This window comes from Nomascus leucogenys, chromosome 2, assembly GCF_006542625.1.
Source record: "Nomascus leucogenys isolate Asia chromosome 2, Asia_NLE_v1, whole genome shotgun sequence".
Classification (NCBI taxonomy): domain Eukaryota; kingdom Metazoa; phylum Chordata; class Mammalia; order Primates; family Hylobatidae; genus Nomascus; species Nomascus leucogenys.
The window spans coordinates 19,366,479-19,383,305 of record NC_044382.1 but is presented as its reverse complement, the minus strand read 5'-3'; the positions used below and the strand labels follow the sequence as shown (position 1 = coordinate 19,383,305).

The following is a 16,827-nucleotide window of genomic DNA, read 5'->3' as shown; positions in this document are numbered from 1 at the left end:
AGCTCTGTTCTACTAGCTGGATGATCTTGGGCAAATTACTTCAATTCTCTGAGCCTCATTTTCCTTATAAGATGGGACTACTGATAATATCTACCTCAGAGAATTGATAGAAGGATTAAGTTACGTTTGGCATAGAAGATGGATCTATATATGGTAACTCTTACTAAAATTAAATAATATAAAAAAGAATGTGTTTGGTTGCCAAGGGAGTCTAGTCCTACAATGTAGCAATAATAAGTGTATAACACAGCAAAATTTCATCTTTATTAGATTGCTTGTTTAAATAGCTTTTTTTTTTTTTTTTTTGAGACAGAGTCTCACTGTGTAGCCCAGGCTGGAGTGCAGTGGCTCGATCTCGGCTCACTGCAAGCTCCGCCTCCCGGGTTCACACCATTCTCCTGCCTCAGGCTCCTGAGTAGCTGGGACTACAGGTGCCCGCCATCACGCCCGGCTAATTTTTTTGTATTTTTAGTAGAGACGGGGTTTCACCATGTTAGCCAGGATGGTCTCGAACTCCTGACCTCGTGATCCACCCGCCTCGGCCTCCCAAAGTGCTGGGATTACAGGTGTGAGTCGCTGCGCCCAGCCTAAATAGATAGCTATTTTTAATATGACAGAATATGTCCTGAGCACTTACTTTGTGCCAGCTGCTCTGCCACAGTAGAAGGAACACTGCCCCCACCAGTAATGTGCTCACAGTATTCTAGGGGGCAAAAGAAAAAAAAGCTAAGAGGCGATGACATGGCAGTGTGACACACCTTGCAATGACAATCACAGCAAGGGTGCTTTAGATGCACACACATCTTTGGGGTGGCGGTGAGGGAAGGCTTTCCAGAAGAAATGATGTCTAAGCTGAGACCTGCCAAATGAGGGGTTGACCTGAGAAACCACAGTAGTAGAGTTTTTGGGTGCGCTTCCTGTGGACCAGTTACTGTGGTGTGTGTTTTGTGTGAGTTTTCTCATCTAGTACTCACAACAAAGCTATGAGGTGGAAACTATTCTGCCCACTTTACAGGTGAGGAGACTGAGGCTCAGAGAAATAAAGCTAACTTGCCATAAAAAATGTAGCTAGTAGACGGAGAATCTGGGATTGAAACACATCACGTGTCTGAGTCCATCAGTACCATCTGTCTTGTAAGACCATCCTATATAAAGTTTATAAAGTGACAGCAACTCAGGTTAGCAGAAAAGATATTACCCTTAGCTAGGCCGTCTATAGGAAGCCAGTGGGAGAAATGGTTTTCTAAGATGTGGGTATGCATGAAATAGGAAGTGTAGATAGTGCTTGGGGAGGAGAGTGATGGGATTCCAGGGGGTTGTGAAAATGAGGCATCCAGACATGAGGATCAGGTAGGGGAGAGGCTGGGTGAAGGAGACCCAGGAAAGAGCAACAGTAACTAAGGTGTGGACAGATGAAGGCTGGTACTCATGCTTCTTCCCACTGCAAGGAGAGGAGCCATGTAGCATTTCCTCTCTGTGACTGTGAGCAGCCCTTGGCCCCTGGAGCTCCCCAGGTACAACTGGAACAACATCACGGTGCGCTGGGCTTACTTTTAAGCCTAGAACATGAAGAGAGCTGGTTAGAAGGGGACAAGCAAAGGATTGGAAGGATTAGGCACACACACTCCACTATGTGCTTGGTGCCATAGAGCAGTTCGAGTCTAGACAAATTGACAATCACTGCCTAACATTCTCCATTTCTGTTGTCCAGCTGGATAATCAAAGTTCCATAACAGATTCTTTTTTGGTTTTAATCATCAGTTGTGTGGGGGATACCAATGGGGCTAAGAATCAATTGTCCATGTATCATTTTTTGAATTGAGCCTTTTATTCTAAAACAAGCAAGAGGCATTGGACCTGTCAGTTTCTGAGGCAGAACCTTCCTCTCAGAATGGTGTGTGGGCGTTCATGGGATAGTCCTCGAACACTGTCCTAGTCCTAATAAAAGCAGCTAACTTTTATTTAGAGTGCTTGTTTCTTGACAGATTTTACTTAAGAGCTTTATAGTCAGTACTTTTAACAACCCTTTTCCAGGCAAAGACATGGCTGGTAGAGGCAGAATGAGTAACTTGCCCAATGTCTGCCAGCAAGGAGGTGGCAGAACTGGGATTCTTGATTGCAAACACCGCCCTTGACTGTCTCTGCCTGTGGCTAGTGATGCAATTGTCCCACGTGTCTATCTGATGGGCTGTTTGCCAGAAAAGCCTTCTGAAATGCTTTGGGCTGCACAGGACCCCAGTTAAAATGTGTGTATGATTTAAACTGGCACTTGTTAACCTTGTGGTTATTTATTGAGTGACAATTACATATCAGGCACCCAGCTAAATTCTATGAATGTAGTAAGCAGATCAGACCTGGACTCTGTCCTCATAGAGCTAAATAGATATGTGCAGAGGACAAAATGCTATGAAGGAAATGAATGAGTGATGAGACAGAGAATCACGGGAGGGTTCTCTGATGAGGTGGCATTTAAGATGGGACCTACAGGTGAACCAGGATGAGAATCAGTAAGAAGCCCCTATGATGGGACAGGGCTTGGCGGATTGGAGGAATGGAAAGGAGGTTGGTGTGACTTAAGCACAGAGGAAAGGGAGAGACGCCCAGGGAGGCTGAGGCAGGTGCTGGCCGAGGCACGTGGCTTCACAGGCCCCATGTAGTAGGCACATTTAGCACTGAAAATATGTAAAAGTCTGTGAGATGAAACAGCCACGATAACCAAAACCAAGACCCAAGTATGCTTTGTCATAGGATCAGGTACCAATGAAGTTCTTGGGAGCTGTGAAACATGGCTGACTTGAGCAGACCAGAAGTTTCTAAATCTTCCTCGGTCGCAGAACGCTTAGTGCTTCAGTAAGTTTTTCATGGCATCTGTGGCCCAAAGAAATACCAAACAGATTCATTTATTAACTAGTTAGGGTCAAATTGCTTTAAAGTCTTTATGTGCTAGCAACTTTTTATTGGCCATTTGAAAAAAAATGATACATTGAAACAAAAAAATACATTTTTTTGTATTCTCAAATCATCACAATTACTTGCTCATAGGATGTGTGGCCTGTTGGGCACTGTACAACTCCTTAAACTTTGGAATCAGAGTGGGCACTGCCACCTTCATTTCCTGTTCCACACTGATTTCCTTGTGGCACTTGCTTTTTGTCACAGTAACTGCCAAAAACATGGCTTCCCCAAAATATGCCATCACTGAAAGGAATATGACGTAATCTAATGTTGAAACCATGAACAACCCCTGAGTTTGTGCAGTGTTCAACAGATATGGAGGATCCTGTCTTTCCCTTGGAAAATTTAAAATACCAGACAACAGTCCTGTGAATTTACTATGCTACCCCAGGGTGACCTGGTAGACAGTTTGCAACCACAGCTAGCCATAGTACTTTGAAACTACTAAACTCAGATATCTCTTTGCCACCAAATCCCTCCTCAGGGCCATATGTGACCCAGCATTTTGTGCAGGGATTCCAGGAAGCAAAGTTGTCACTCTTTCAGGAAACTGTATCCTATTTGCCCAACCATCAATAGGGGTACATCTGGAGTGCTAACCCAGCCTGGCTTATTTGAATAGAGGAAAGGAGGAAAGGGGTGAGTAACATGTACAGATGGTCAGCAGTAGTATGAAAGCATGTGAGGTTAAACCAAGAGGAAATGAGTAGGTGATACGCAACCATAATTTTGGGACCCTTGATGAAGAAATGAGTGCTGAAATTCTGAAGGGTTTGTTATTGTGCAGACCAGCAGTTAAGCTGGCTAAGCTTTAGGTGTTGCCTCTGCAATCAGGAACATCCTGCCAGAAGGCAATTAAAGAGCAGAAGAGCAGAAATGCAGAGAAGGAATTCAACACCTGCTCCACCAGCACGTGCCTTGGTTGCTCTCATCTGTTTCCTTAGCTGGATCACATTCTTGGTGAATGAGAGAAAGTATGAGGATTAATGAGCAGACCTGTCTTTGGAATACCCTAGAACCATGATGCAATGCAAATATCACAGTATCTCAAAGGACAGTAGCCAGTAGAGCCAGTTGACTTCAAGTCAGTTTAACTTTCTCTTTCTGCATTAAGTCATGTATGCAAATCATCTAGGATGGCTGAGATGCTGATGAAATTAGTTCCCATGGAACTGGAAGGTTATCCTTACATCATCTTTTGATGAGCAAAGTTCAGTGAAGGCTAGAGGGAAGTAAAATTCTTGCTTCTCACTGAACTTAGACTGTTTACTCAACCTCTATTGCTTGGTTTTCTCATCTGTAAGATGAGAATAATACTGAGATGGATTGTTCCCTTGACCTCCTCATGGGACTTGCAACATTGGTGGCTTGTTTACTTGGCCACTGCACTCAAAACCTTTGCAGGAGGGGGAGCACACAGGAGAGCAGGAGCAGGAGCTGGGGTGATTGCCTTTGGAAGCCATTAGGAACAAACCCTGTACCAGCCTGTGGCAGTGTCTAGGGGTTGTCTGTGACCTCTGGAGCCCAAGGGGGCATGTGTTACAAACAATGCTCTTTTAGCATTTGCTGTCCACAGACAGCTAAGTGTTTACCAGCTCAGTGGAGGATCAGGGTGACAGCCTTTTACACCCTGCCCTCTTGGTACCTGGGTTCTTGTCCTATGTCCAGGAAGAATCAGGTCACACGGACTTGAAGGATGGTGAATGCAGAGACTTTATTGAGTGATGGAGGTGGCTTTCAGTGGGATGGGGAGCTAGAAAGGGGATGGAGTGGGAAGATACTCTTCCTCTGGAGTTCAGCCTTTCTTGGCCAAATTCCTCTCCAAGCATAGTCTCCAGTGTCCAACTGCCTCTTCTCCTCTTGATGTTCAGACACTTCTTCCCTTCTCTCCTTCTCTGCTGCACCGCTCTGCTCCTCTGCCAGTGGAACTTGGAGTTTTTATGGGTACAGGGTGGGGAGGGGGGTGTGGCGGGCCAGGGTGGTTTTAGAAAAGGCAACATTCGAGTGGGAAAACAGGGATGTGAAGTTCTCATCTAGGGCTGCAGGTCCAGGCTTGAGGGTGGAGTCTTTGCCAGGGACCCTGCCCTCTTCTACCCAGTATTTCCCTTCCTCCTGTCCTTATCAATACAAACACAGACCTTTAAGTTGTTACAAGAAGTAATGATACTCACTAAGCCAAAACCATAGTGTCAGGCACTATGCTGATGCTTTATATACACTAGCTTATTTTATACCTAAAACAATCTTACAAGGAAGACATATTATAATCCCCATTGATATCTGAGAAAAATGAGGCACAGAGAGAACAAGTAAGTTGATATCAAAAATGGCAGGGCAGGGATAATGAGATATGTCTAGTATAAGATTTGGTTGAGATTATGCATATGAGATCTTAGCCCATTGCCTGCCCACAGCAGCACTCAGTAAATGCTAGGCTATTATTGTTACTGTTATTTTTTGTTAATTCCATTACTGTTATTATTTGACTGGGGAATCATCTTAGGCTTTATGGAGGAGGTGACATTTTCAATCAGCTTTGAGGGTGGGTAGTCTTTGGACAGACAGGGATGGGGCAGAAGAATATTCTGGACTATGGGCACAACAAGAGCTAAGGCTAGGAGGTGGGACTGTGTAACTTTGAGATGGAGAATAGGGAGGACACCTCAAAGCAGGACCTTAGGCTCTAAGGGAAACAAGACAGAAGCATTCTGCTGACAAGACAGTAAAGTAGCCTGCTCGTCTGGTGGTAGCCACTGTGTCAGCATTCTAGGTTGTAATGTAGGAAGTGAGCAGATCAGAGGTTTGCTCAACAACCTGCCTAGTGAGCCAAACTGCTTGCTCTTGAGGCCATGTAGTCCTTCTGGGGCAGCTTTTCAAACCCTAGTCCACAGAGGCAGGTACCTAGTTCTTGCAGTGATGCTCCAAGCCAGATAAGAAAATGATGTTATGGAGATCTGGAATCCCCACCCAAAAGTCCAGCTTTCATTCTAAATGCATCCCTCCATCAGGACAGTCTTGTGTGTGTTCGGAGGTGAGGGATGAAAGAGAAACTTCACAGCAGAAGACCCTCTCAAAGTCATGTGTGGATCTGCACCGAGTCTCCTGTTTTTCCCTCTTCCCTAGCTATACCTCTTTTTAAGATCCAAAAGGGCAGGGCTGACCTAAGCCTTCTCTAGGGCCAGACATTCCTAGATGAAAACAAGGGGCTTCTTGAGAGGAAATGAAAGGAGACAGAGATGCGGTTTTGCCTTAAGGTTTTTCAGTGTGAACCACTGAGAAGATTCATTTTGAAATAGAAAGATGTGTCTGACAGTGTGATGTAGATGCAGGCATTTTGGAATCCCTGCTGGAGAACACACAGAGGTGAGTAGGGGTTCTCCAGTGACCTTGTGGGAGTCTTTGGCTGGGAAGCTAGCTGCTGGAGCTGAAAGGGCACAGGAATAGAAACCACACCACCTGGGGTCTTCTGATCCAGTGTTTTCCAAAGGGCAAGTGCCATGTAAGCTGGTTTTAGACTGCAAAGGAGCAACTCATTTAACAGTAACAAATCACAAATGAGAAATTTTCCCATTTCAAAGTTACTTTTCAGTTCTTCTGATGCTAAGGAGAAAGTGTCGGTTTTAGGCTATTGTCTCTCTCTCTTTTTTTTTTTGAGATGGAGTCTCGCTCTGTCTCCCAGGCTGGAGTGCAGTGGTGCGATCTCTACTCACTGCAAGCTCCGCCTCCCGGGTTCACGCCATTCTCCTGCCTCAGCCTCCCAAGTAGCTGGGACTACAGGCTCCCGCCACTGTGCCCAGCTAATTTTTTGTATTTTTGGTAGAGAAGGGGTTTCACTGTGTTAGCCAGGATGGTCTCGATCTCCTGACCTCGTGATCTCGCCCTGCCTTGGCCTCCCAAAGTGCTGGGATTATAGGCATGAGGTGCCGTGCCATGCCTATTGTCTCTTTAATACCTCTCTGTCACTTCTTGATCTCTCTTCTTAAGGAGGGCAAGCACTCTTCAGCCTTAGAGGCATTAGCAGGCAATAGTGTCTATCCTAGTGGGTCTCATCCTTGGCTGCATGATGCTATTTCCTGGGGAGAGCTTTAACAAACTACTTATGCCTAATTGCTTCCTCCCCAGAGGAATTCCAGTTTAATAGCTCTAAGGACTGGCTTGGGCATTAGGATTTTTAGAAGCTCTCCAGAGAAGAGTTTCTAATTAGAATTGTTTTGTATTATATTTATTAACCTTCTATTAATGGCACATGATACTAGTTTTCTACTGAAGGCATTGAAGTAAAATTTCCTTTCAACATCAATTGACTTACATAAAAACAGTAAGTGCCTGTTAAAGGAAAATAAAAACTAAAGGCAGGAGGATCACTTGAGGCCAGGAGTTTGAGACCAGTCTGGGCAACGTAGTGAGACCCCGTCTCTTAAAAATAAAAGCCAGGCATAGTGGTACGTACCTGCAGTCCCAGCTGCTGAGGAGGCTGAGGTGGGAGGAGTGGGAAGATCACTTGAGACAGGGTGTTTGAGGCTGCAGTGAGCTATGATCATACTACTGCACTGGTGTGACGGACCAAAAAAAAAAAGAAGAAAAAGAAAGATAACTAAATAATGCAGGTGGTATTTGCATATGGCAAAAATCAAAATATGCATTCAGTGAACTTTGCCAAACTCTCTTCTGGTCCTGGCTTAGCTCTCCCATTCCTGTCTTCTTTAGGCCCAGTTTCCTCAACAATGAAATGGGAACAATTATCCCAGGTCGCATTTCTCTCTGGGCTTACCCTGGGAATCAAATGATTGAGTTTTAGTAAGTATTATTTGATAAACAAATATGAGGAAAGAAATAAAAGGGAGAAGATCAGTGCTGCAGAGATGGCTAATTGGCAGATTTACACAGAACTGGATTTTTCGGGTATGTTAAAACAGGCTATTGGGAACTTCTGAGTTCCAAGTACCATCTTCTCTCCCTCTGCCCAGAATGATCCACTGGTCTCCATTAAAGGTATCATGAGTACCAGTAATGATTTATTTCTCCAGTGGCAATAAGCTAAAGAACATTGGAAGTCCCACCGAGACTCCCAAGGATAGCGTGTTAGCATACAAGCTGAACAGCCTGTATTGCAGTCTCCGCTAGTCAGGATCTTCTGGACAATGCATTGCATGGGTGAGGACTGGCCTGGTCCTCTGCAGGCTGAACTCTGCATTTAGTAGCTCAGTGTCCCTTCCATGGGCCCCAGTTTCAGGGGTGAGGGGCTTGGACTAGTGTAGGATCAGGTATAAACACAAATACCTCCAATACCAAGGAGGTAACTCAGGTGTGAGGCTCTGCTAAGGGAGTAGGGAGTGGTCAGGCCTACAGCAAAGTAGAGAGTGCAGTCCCACAATAAAGATACTCAGATTCAAGTTTTGAAAACCATGGAGTTGTTAAACAACAGTTTGGCAAGGTGACAGTTAGTGATTCCTGAATGTGATGGTTTCTAAGATTCATTTCTAAAAATAATTTTATAATAGTAAAATAAATCCAAGGAGTCTACTGGGGATTTTTTATATGACTGCTGTACTCAATGGTACCCAGGGGCTTCCCTGATAATAAGAACTAACACTTAGAATAAAAGCTAACATCCGAATGCTAAGTTCTTTAAAACCATTTAATCCTCACCATAACTGTGTGAAGCCAGTACTATTATTACAGTCTTATAACATATAAGGAAGTTGGGGTTCAGAGTGTTTTTTTACACACATTTTATAAATGTGTGTAAAATCTCCAGAGCAGCACTATCCAATAGAAATATAAAGTGAGCTATGTATGTAATTTTGAATTTTTTTAGTTGCCATATTAAAAAATAAAAAGAAACATGACATTAATTTTAATGATATATTTTATGTAAACCAATATATATAAAATATTACCATCTTAATATGTAATCAATGTAAACATTAATGAGATGCCTTGTGTAGTTTTTGCATTGTCTTTAAAATTTAACGTTTCTTCTTTTTTTTAAACAAATAGCCTTATTGAGATATAATTCACATACTATACAGTTTGCCCATTTAAAGTGTACAATTGAATGGCTTTTAATATATTTACATATGTGTAACAATTTTAAATTAAAATTGTGTAAGATTTAGTATATTCACATGGTTAGACACATATGGTTACCCATATGTTAATATACTAAATTTTACACAATTTTATATTTATTATTTATTTATTTGATATATAAATATTATTATTTATTTGAGACAGGGTCTTGCTCTGTTGTCTAGGCTGGAGTGCAGCATTGCAATCATAACTCACTGAAGCCTAGACCTCCTGGGCTCAAGCAATCCTCCTGTCTCAGCCTCCTGAGTAGATGGGACCACAGGCATCTACCACCACACTCGGTATTAATTTTTTAATTTTTTGTAGAGACAGGGTCTCACTCTGTTGCCCAGGCTGGTCTTAAATTCCTGGGCTCAAGTGATCTTCCCACCTCAGCCTTCCAAAATGTTGGGATTTTAGGTGTGAGCCACTGCAATTTTAGAAACTTTTCAGCCCCTTGAGGTAAAATCTCCTGTCTTTTGGCTAGCACTCACCTACCACCCTGGCCCCATCCTCAGCCATAAACTACCCCTAATCTAATTTAAATCTCTATAGATGTCCCTATTCTTTTTCATGTGACTATTCAGTTATCCCAGAACCATTTGTTGGAAAGACCATTTTTCCCCCACTGAAGGGTCTTGGCACCCTTGCCAAAATCAGTTGACCAAAATCAGTTGACCATAGACATATGGGTTTATTTCTGTGCTCTCAATGTTCTGTTCCATTGATCTGTATGCCTATCCTTATGCCAGTACCATACTGTCTTGATTATTGTTGTTTTGTAGTAAGTTTTGAAATAGCGAAGTTTGAGTTCTCATACTTTATTCTTCTTTTTAAGGAATATTATGGCTATTCCAGGTCTCTTTTAATTCCATGTAAGTTTCTAAATCAACTTGTTAATTTGTACAAAGAAGTCAGTTTGGTTTCTGATAGGGAATGTGTTGAATTTACACATTAGTCTGGGGAGTATAGCAATGTTAAGGATTGGAAAATCCATGATTATAGGGTTTTCTCCATTTGTTTAGACCTTCTTTATTTCTCAACAATGTTTTGCAGTTCTCAGCATATAACTTTGCATTTCTTTTGTTCGATTTATTCCTAAGTATTTAATACTTTTTGATGCTATTGCAGATGAATTTTCCTATTAATTTTAATATTGTTCACTGCAATTGTATAAAAATACAATTATTTTTGTATATTGATCTTGTTTCATGCAATCTTGCTGTGATGGTTAATTTTTTGTGTCAACTTCACTGGGACATGAGGTGCCTACATATTTGGTCAAACATTATTCTATGTGCTTCTGGGAGGATGTTTTGGATTAGTTTGACATTTAAATTGATAGACTGAGTAAAGTAGATTTCCCTTCGTAATGTAGCTGAGCCTCATTTAATCAGTTAAAAGTCTGAATAGAAAATAAGCCTGACCCTGCCCACGAATAAAAAGGAATTTCTTCTGCCTGACTACCGTTGAGCTGTAATATCTGTATTTTCTTGCCTTTGGACTTGAATTGAAACATTAGCTCTTTCTGGGTCTTGAGTCTGCTGGCTTTCTAACTAGGACTACAACATTAGCTTTCCTGAATGCAAATCAAAACCACAATGAGATACCATCTCACACCAGTTAGAATGGCCATCATTAAATGTCAGGAAACAACAGGTGCTGGAGAGGATGCAGAGAAATAGGAACACTTTTACACTGTTGGTGGGACTGTAAACTAGTTCAACCATTGTGGAAGACAGTGTAGCAATTCCTCAAGGATCTAGAACTAGAAATACTATTTGTCCCAGCCATCCCATTACTGGGTATATACCCAAAGAATTATAAATCATGCTACTATAAAGACACATGCACATGTATGTTTATTGTGGCACTATTCACAATAGCAAAGACTTGGAACCAACCCAGATGTCCATCAATGATAGACTGGATTAAGAAAATGTGGCACATATATGCCGTGGAATACTATGCAGCCATAAAAAGGATGAGTTCATGTCCTTTGTAAGGACATGGATGAAGCTGGAAACCATCATTCTGAGCAAACTATCACAAGGACAGAAAACCAAACACCACATGTTGTCACTCATAGGTGGGAATTGAACAATGAGAACACTTGGACACAGGATGGGGAACATCAAGCACCAGGGCCTGTTGTGGGGTGGGCAGAGAGGGGAGGGATAGCATTAGGAGATATACCTAAAGTAAATGACGAGTTAATGGGTGCAGCACACCAACATGGCACACGTATACATATGTAACAAACCTGCACATTATCTTCATGTACCTTAGAACTTAAAGTTATTTTAAAAAAAGCCACAGAATTCTTTTGTAAGTAAATAAAAAATTAGCTTTACTGGTTCTCAGACATTTGGACTAGGACTAGAACTAAGCCGTTAGCTCCCCTGGGCCCCCAGCTTGTAGGCTTCAGATTTTAGGACTAGTCAGCTTCCATAATCAAATGAGCGAATTTCTTATAATAAATCTCTTTCTGTGTGTGTGTGTGTGTGTGTGTGTGTGTGTGTATGTGCAATATATATACATTCTCTTGGTTCTGTTTCTCTGGAAACCCTGATAAATTATACTTGTTGACTCAAATTATTTCTTGCTAGTCTTAGATTTTTTTATATTCAAGATTATGTCATGTTTGAATAGAGATAATTTTACCTCTCTTTTCCCCAATTCCTTTTTTTTTGTTGTCTAATTGCACTGGCTAATACTTTCAGTATAATGTTAAATAGAAATAGAAGTGGTGAGAATAGATATTCTTGTCTCATTCCTGATCTTAGGAGAAAACATCCAGTTTTTCATCACTAAGTATGATGTTAGCTGTGAGTTTTTTCACAGATTCTCTTTATTAGGTTGAGGAAATTCCCTTCCATTCCTAGGTTTTCTGAGTTTTTATTCTTTTTAATATTATAGAAGAGTTTGGGTTTCATAAAATCTTTTTAAAGCATCTGTTGAGAAGATTATGTGGCTTTTGTTTTTTATTCTATTGATATGGTGTATTATATTGATTGATTTTTTTGATGTTAAACCAACAAATCTTTCATTCCAGGGATGAGTCTCACTTGGTCATGAAATGCAGTCTTTTTATATATTGCTGGATTTAGTTTGCTAGTACTTTGTTGAGAATTTGTGCCTCCATATTCTTAAGTGATTTTGGTCTGTAGTTTTTTTTTGAGATGTGTTTTTCTGGTTTTGATATCAGGGTAATACTAATTTCATAGAATAAGTTAAGAAGCATTTCCTCCTCTTTTATTTTCTTGGAAGAGCTTGTGAAAAATTCACATTAGTTCTTTAAATGTTTGGTACAATTCAGCAGTGAAGCCATTTGGTCTTGAGCTTTTCTTTGTGGGTAATTTTTTGATCACAAATTCAATTTCTTTAGTTGTTAGAGGTCTACTGAGATTGTTGGTCTAAGATGGTCTAAGTTATTTAATTTATTGACATATAATTGTTCATAAGACTATTATAATTATTTTGAATCCTTTATAATCCTTTTTATTTCTATAAGGTTGGTAGTAATGTTCCATCTTTTGTTTCTGGTTCTAGTAATTTGAGTTTTCTCTCTTTTTTTCTCAGCAATCTAATTAAAGGTTTGCCAATTTTGTTGATCATTACAAAGAACCAGTTTTTGATTTCATCAATTTTTGTAATGGTTTCTTTTTCCTCTATTTTATCATTTTCCACTCTAATCTTTATAATGTCCATCCTTATGCTCGCTTTAAATTTCATTTGCTTTTCTTCTTCCAATGTTTTAAGGTTAGGTTATTGCTTAGAGGTCTTTCTTCTTTTTCTAATATATGCATTTACAGCTCTAAATTGTCCTCTAAGCAGTGATCCAGCTACATTTCTTAGGTTTTGGTATGCCATATCTTTATTTTCTTCTATCTCAAAGTACTTTTAATTTCTCTTTTGATTATTTCTTTGACCCATTGGTTATTTAGGAGCATGGTATTTAGCGCCTCTTAAACTGGAATAGTTACATTTCAAGTGCCTAATAGCCACTATGGCTGGTTGTTAGCATATTGAACAGTGCAACTTTATAGAGTTATTCAGTGATGCAAGTTGGGAGTTGAACCTGGTTTATCTGATTCCAAGGAAATAATCTTTGCAAACTGTCTCTCCAATATGTTAAATGTGTAAAATAGCAAGCCTTGCTAATTAGCTACTTTAGGAAGTTTAATTACTTTATTTTGGGAAAGTAATTTTAAACATTTTACCTTTTAAATTATTAAACATTTTTTTATTTGTATATACTTTAGGCATACAACATAATATTTTAATATCCATATATATAGTGAGATGATTACTACAGTCAAATAAATTAGCATATCTGTCACCTTTTATAGTTACCTTTTAAGCTTTAAAAAAATTTTAAACACAGCACACATATAGACAAATGCACAAAGTATAAATGTACAGCTCAATAAATTATCACAAAACAAACACGCATGCATCCACTACTTAGTTCAAGAAATGGAACATTGCCAATCACTTCAGATGTCCCCTCTGTGCCACTGCCCAATCTGTATCCTCCTCTTCCTTCCAAAAGTTATCGTCTCACTTCTAACCAGAGTTGGATTTACCATTAAGATAATAGAGCCTAAGCTATAGGGGCCCTCATTTACACAGACCTCTTCCAAAGCCCTAAGATGGGGTGGAGCTCTCAGTAAAGTGTTCATATGGTCATTTGTCATCATTTTTATGTGTTTTTGTAAATTTTACATAAGGAGAATATTTTGACCATAGTCACTTAAGGTGGTGGTGCTTTCTACTCTGACTTTCTTGCCTTCATATTTTGCCTTTTGTTGAGTGGTAATGAGATAGCTGTTGATGTTTTTGTGATTTGTCCAAGCCTTAGACTCTGAGGGTAGGGGAGTTGAGGATATATTTTATTGAGGTCAGCAAGATTTATTTATGTGACTCCAAGTCACTTCCATATTCAAACACTTAAGTTTATGTAGGATTATATATCATAGTTTATTTATATATTGTCCTGCTGATGAACATTGGGCTTATTTTGAGTTTTTGGTTATAACAAATTATACTGACACATCATTTTTGTATATTTCTTTTGGCAAATATACGTATGCATTTCTTTTTCCTTTTCTTTCTTTTTTTTTTTTTTTTTTTTTGAGACAGGATCTCACTCTGTTGCCCAGGCTGGAATGCAGTGATACGATCATGACTCACTGCAGCCTCAAACTCCTGGGTTCAAGTAACCCTCCCACCTCAGCTTTCTGAGTAACTGGGACTACAGGTATGTGCATCCCCACTCAGTTAATTTTTAAATTTTTTATAGAGACGGAGGTATCCCTCTATTGCCCAGGCTTGTCTTGAACTCCTGGGCTCAAATGATTCACCTGCCTTGGCCTCCCAAAATGCTGGGGTTACAGGCTATGCATTTCTTTTTGCTATACCTCTCTAGGAATGAAACAACCAGCTCATAGGGTCATTGGTATGTTCAACTTTGGTAGACATACCAAAGTGGTTTCCAAAGTGGGTATAAACACTTACATTCCTACAAGTAAGCACATGAGGGTTTCCTTTGCTTTAGACCTTTGCCAAAAAAAAAAAAAAGAATGAGTAGTTTTTACATTTCAGCAATTCTGATGAGGTTGTAATGTTATTTCATTCTCATTTAAATTTGTATATCCCTGATTATTTTTGAGGCCAGGCACCTTGTCAGTCTATCAGTTATCTGTTAAGTTTTGAATCCATTTGTCCATTGGCTCTCTTACCTTATTGATTGGTAGAAGCCCTTAATTTTGGCATGAGCTCTTTATCAGTTACATGTGTGGCAAATATTTTCTCCCACTCAGGGACTAGCTATTTCACTCTCTTCATGGTAGGTTTTGATGACCAGAAGTTCTTAAATTTAATTTAGGCTAGTTTATTAATCCTTTTGTTTCAGGTTAGTATTGTTTTACTTAAAAACTGTTTCCTGGGCTGGCTCACATCCCAGCACATTTGGAGACTGAGGCAGGAGGACTGCTTGAGCCCAGGAGCTTGAGACCAGCCTGGGCAACATAGGGAGACCCCATCTCTAAAAAAAATTAAAAAATTAGCCAGGCATGGTGGCTCGTGCCTGTAGTCCTAGCTACTTGGGAGGCTGAGGTGGGAGGATCTGCTTGAGCCCAAGAGGTTGAAGCTACAGTGAGCCCTGATGGCACTACTGCATCCCAGCCTGAGCAACAGAGCAAGACCCTGTCTCAAAAAATACAAAATAATAAAAGATAAAAACTATTTCCACACTGCAAAATTATGAAGATATTCTCCTATTACCATAGGATAGTGCTTCCTTTCTAAAGCATTATTGGTTTGTCTTTCACATTAGATATATAAGTCACATAGACTTGATTTTTATGTATGATATGAAGTAAAGGTCAAATTTCATTTTTCTTATGTGGATATGCAGTTAACTTAGTACCACTTATTTAAAAGATTGTTTTTTCTCCACTAGTTTGCAGTGACTCATCATTAGACAAGTATCTATACATTCATGAGTTATCTCTTCTTCTTCATTGATCTACTGGTCTACTCTTGTGCCAATACTATGTTATCTTAAAATAAATCTTTTTTTTTTTTTGAGATGAAGTCTCACTCTGTCACCCAAGCTGGAGTTCAGTGGCATGATCTCGGCTCACTGCAAACTCCACCTCCTGGGTTCAAGCAATTCTTCTCCCTCAGCCTCCAGATTAGCTGGGATTACAGGCATGTGCCGCCGCACTGGGCTAATTTTTATATTTTTAATAGAGACAGGGTTTCACTATGTTGGTCAGACTGGCCTCAAACTCCTGACCTTAGGTGATCCGCCCACCTCAGCCTCCCAAAGTGCTGGGATTACAGGGGTGAGCCACCGCACCTGGCCTAAAATAAATCTTTTAATGAATAGAAGCAGTCATTCTATCTTATTTTTTCTCTTTCAGAATGTCTTGATTATTGTTGGTCCTTCACATTTCTATATCAGTTTTAGAGTCAGCCTGTCAATTTTCATACAAATCCTATTGAAATTTTATTAGGATTACATTGTATCAGTAGATCAATTTGGACAGAATTGGTACATGTATGATACCCAATATCATAAATTTATTATATTTGGTATTTACAAACCAATACATGTAATCTACCACATGCCTAATTTATTTGTCTCTTCCTGACTTCTTGAGATGAAAGCATAGATCATTGTTTTTTCCCCAGCCTTTCTTGTTTGTTAACATACTCATTTTAAGGTTGCCCTATGAGCATGACCTTAGTTGGATTCCCCAAAATAATTAGTTAGTTAATTAATTTGTTGACTGATTGATTGTCACATTGCTAGCTCCTCTCAGACTGCCCAGTCTTCCTCATGCCCAAAGTGCTCTCATTCCATTCACGATAACGCCCAAAATCTTTACCTTGGCACACTCGTTTCTCCATGATCTTCCCCTGCTCCCTAATTGCTGTCACCTCCTACAATTTGTCCCCTTATCCACCTAGCTCCAACCACATTGGCCTCCTTACTGTTCCTCAACAACATCAAACACCCTCCTGTCTCAGAGCCTTTGCCCTTGCTGCCACCCCTATCTGGAAGGTTTATACTTTAAATAGCCAAAAGCCTTTTCCTCTTCCTTCATTCAGGTTTCAGCTGAAATGCACCTTTTTCGGAAAGACCTTCCATGACTACACTATATAAAATGGCATTCTCTAGCACCCACTATCACCCATACTTTGATTTTATTTTTCTTCATAATGATACTTCCCAACTGACACAAAATAAATTTACATGTTTATTTATTGTTTGCCTACCGTTTTCTT

At 40.1% G+C, this 16,827-nt stretch overlaps 1 long non-coding RNA gene across 1 annotated transcript in view; it reads left to right on the top strand.

Moving 5' to 3' along the window:
* Positions 1-16,827, top strand: part of LOC100601618 — a 29,980-nt gene that overhangs the window by 8,525 nt on the left and 4,628 nt on the right. Inside the window, exons 3-4 of the long non-coding RNA XR_001115212.2 lie at positions 7,663-7,752; positions 14,173-14,290. This is a non-coding gene — a long non-coding RNA (uncharacterized LOC100601618). The remainder of the gene's footprint in view (positions 1-7,662; positions 7,753-14,172; positions 14,291-16,827) is intronic.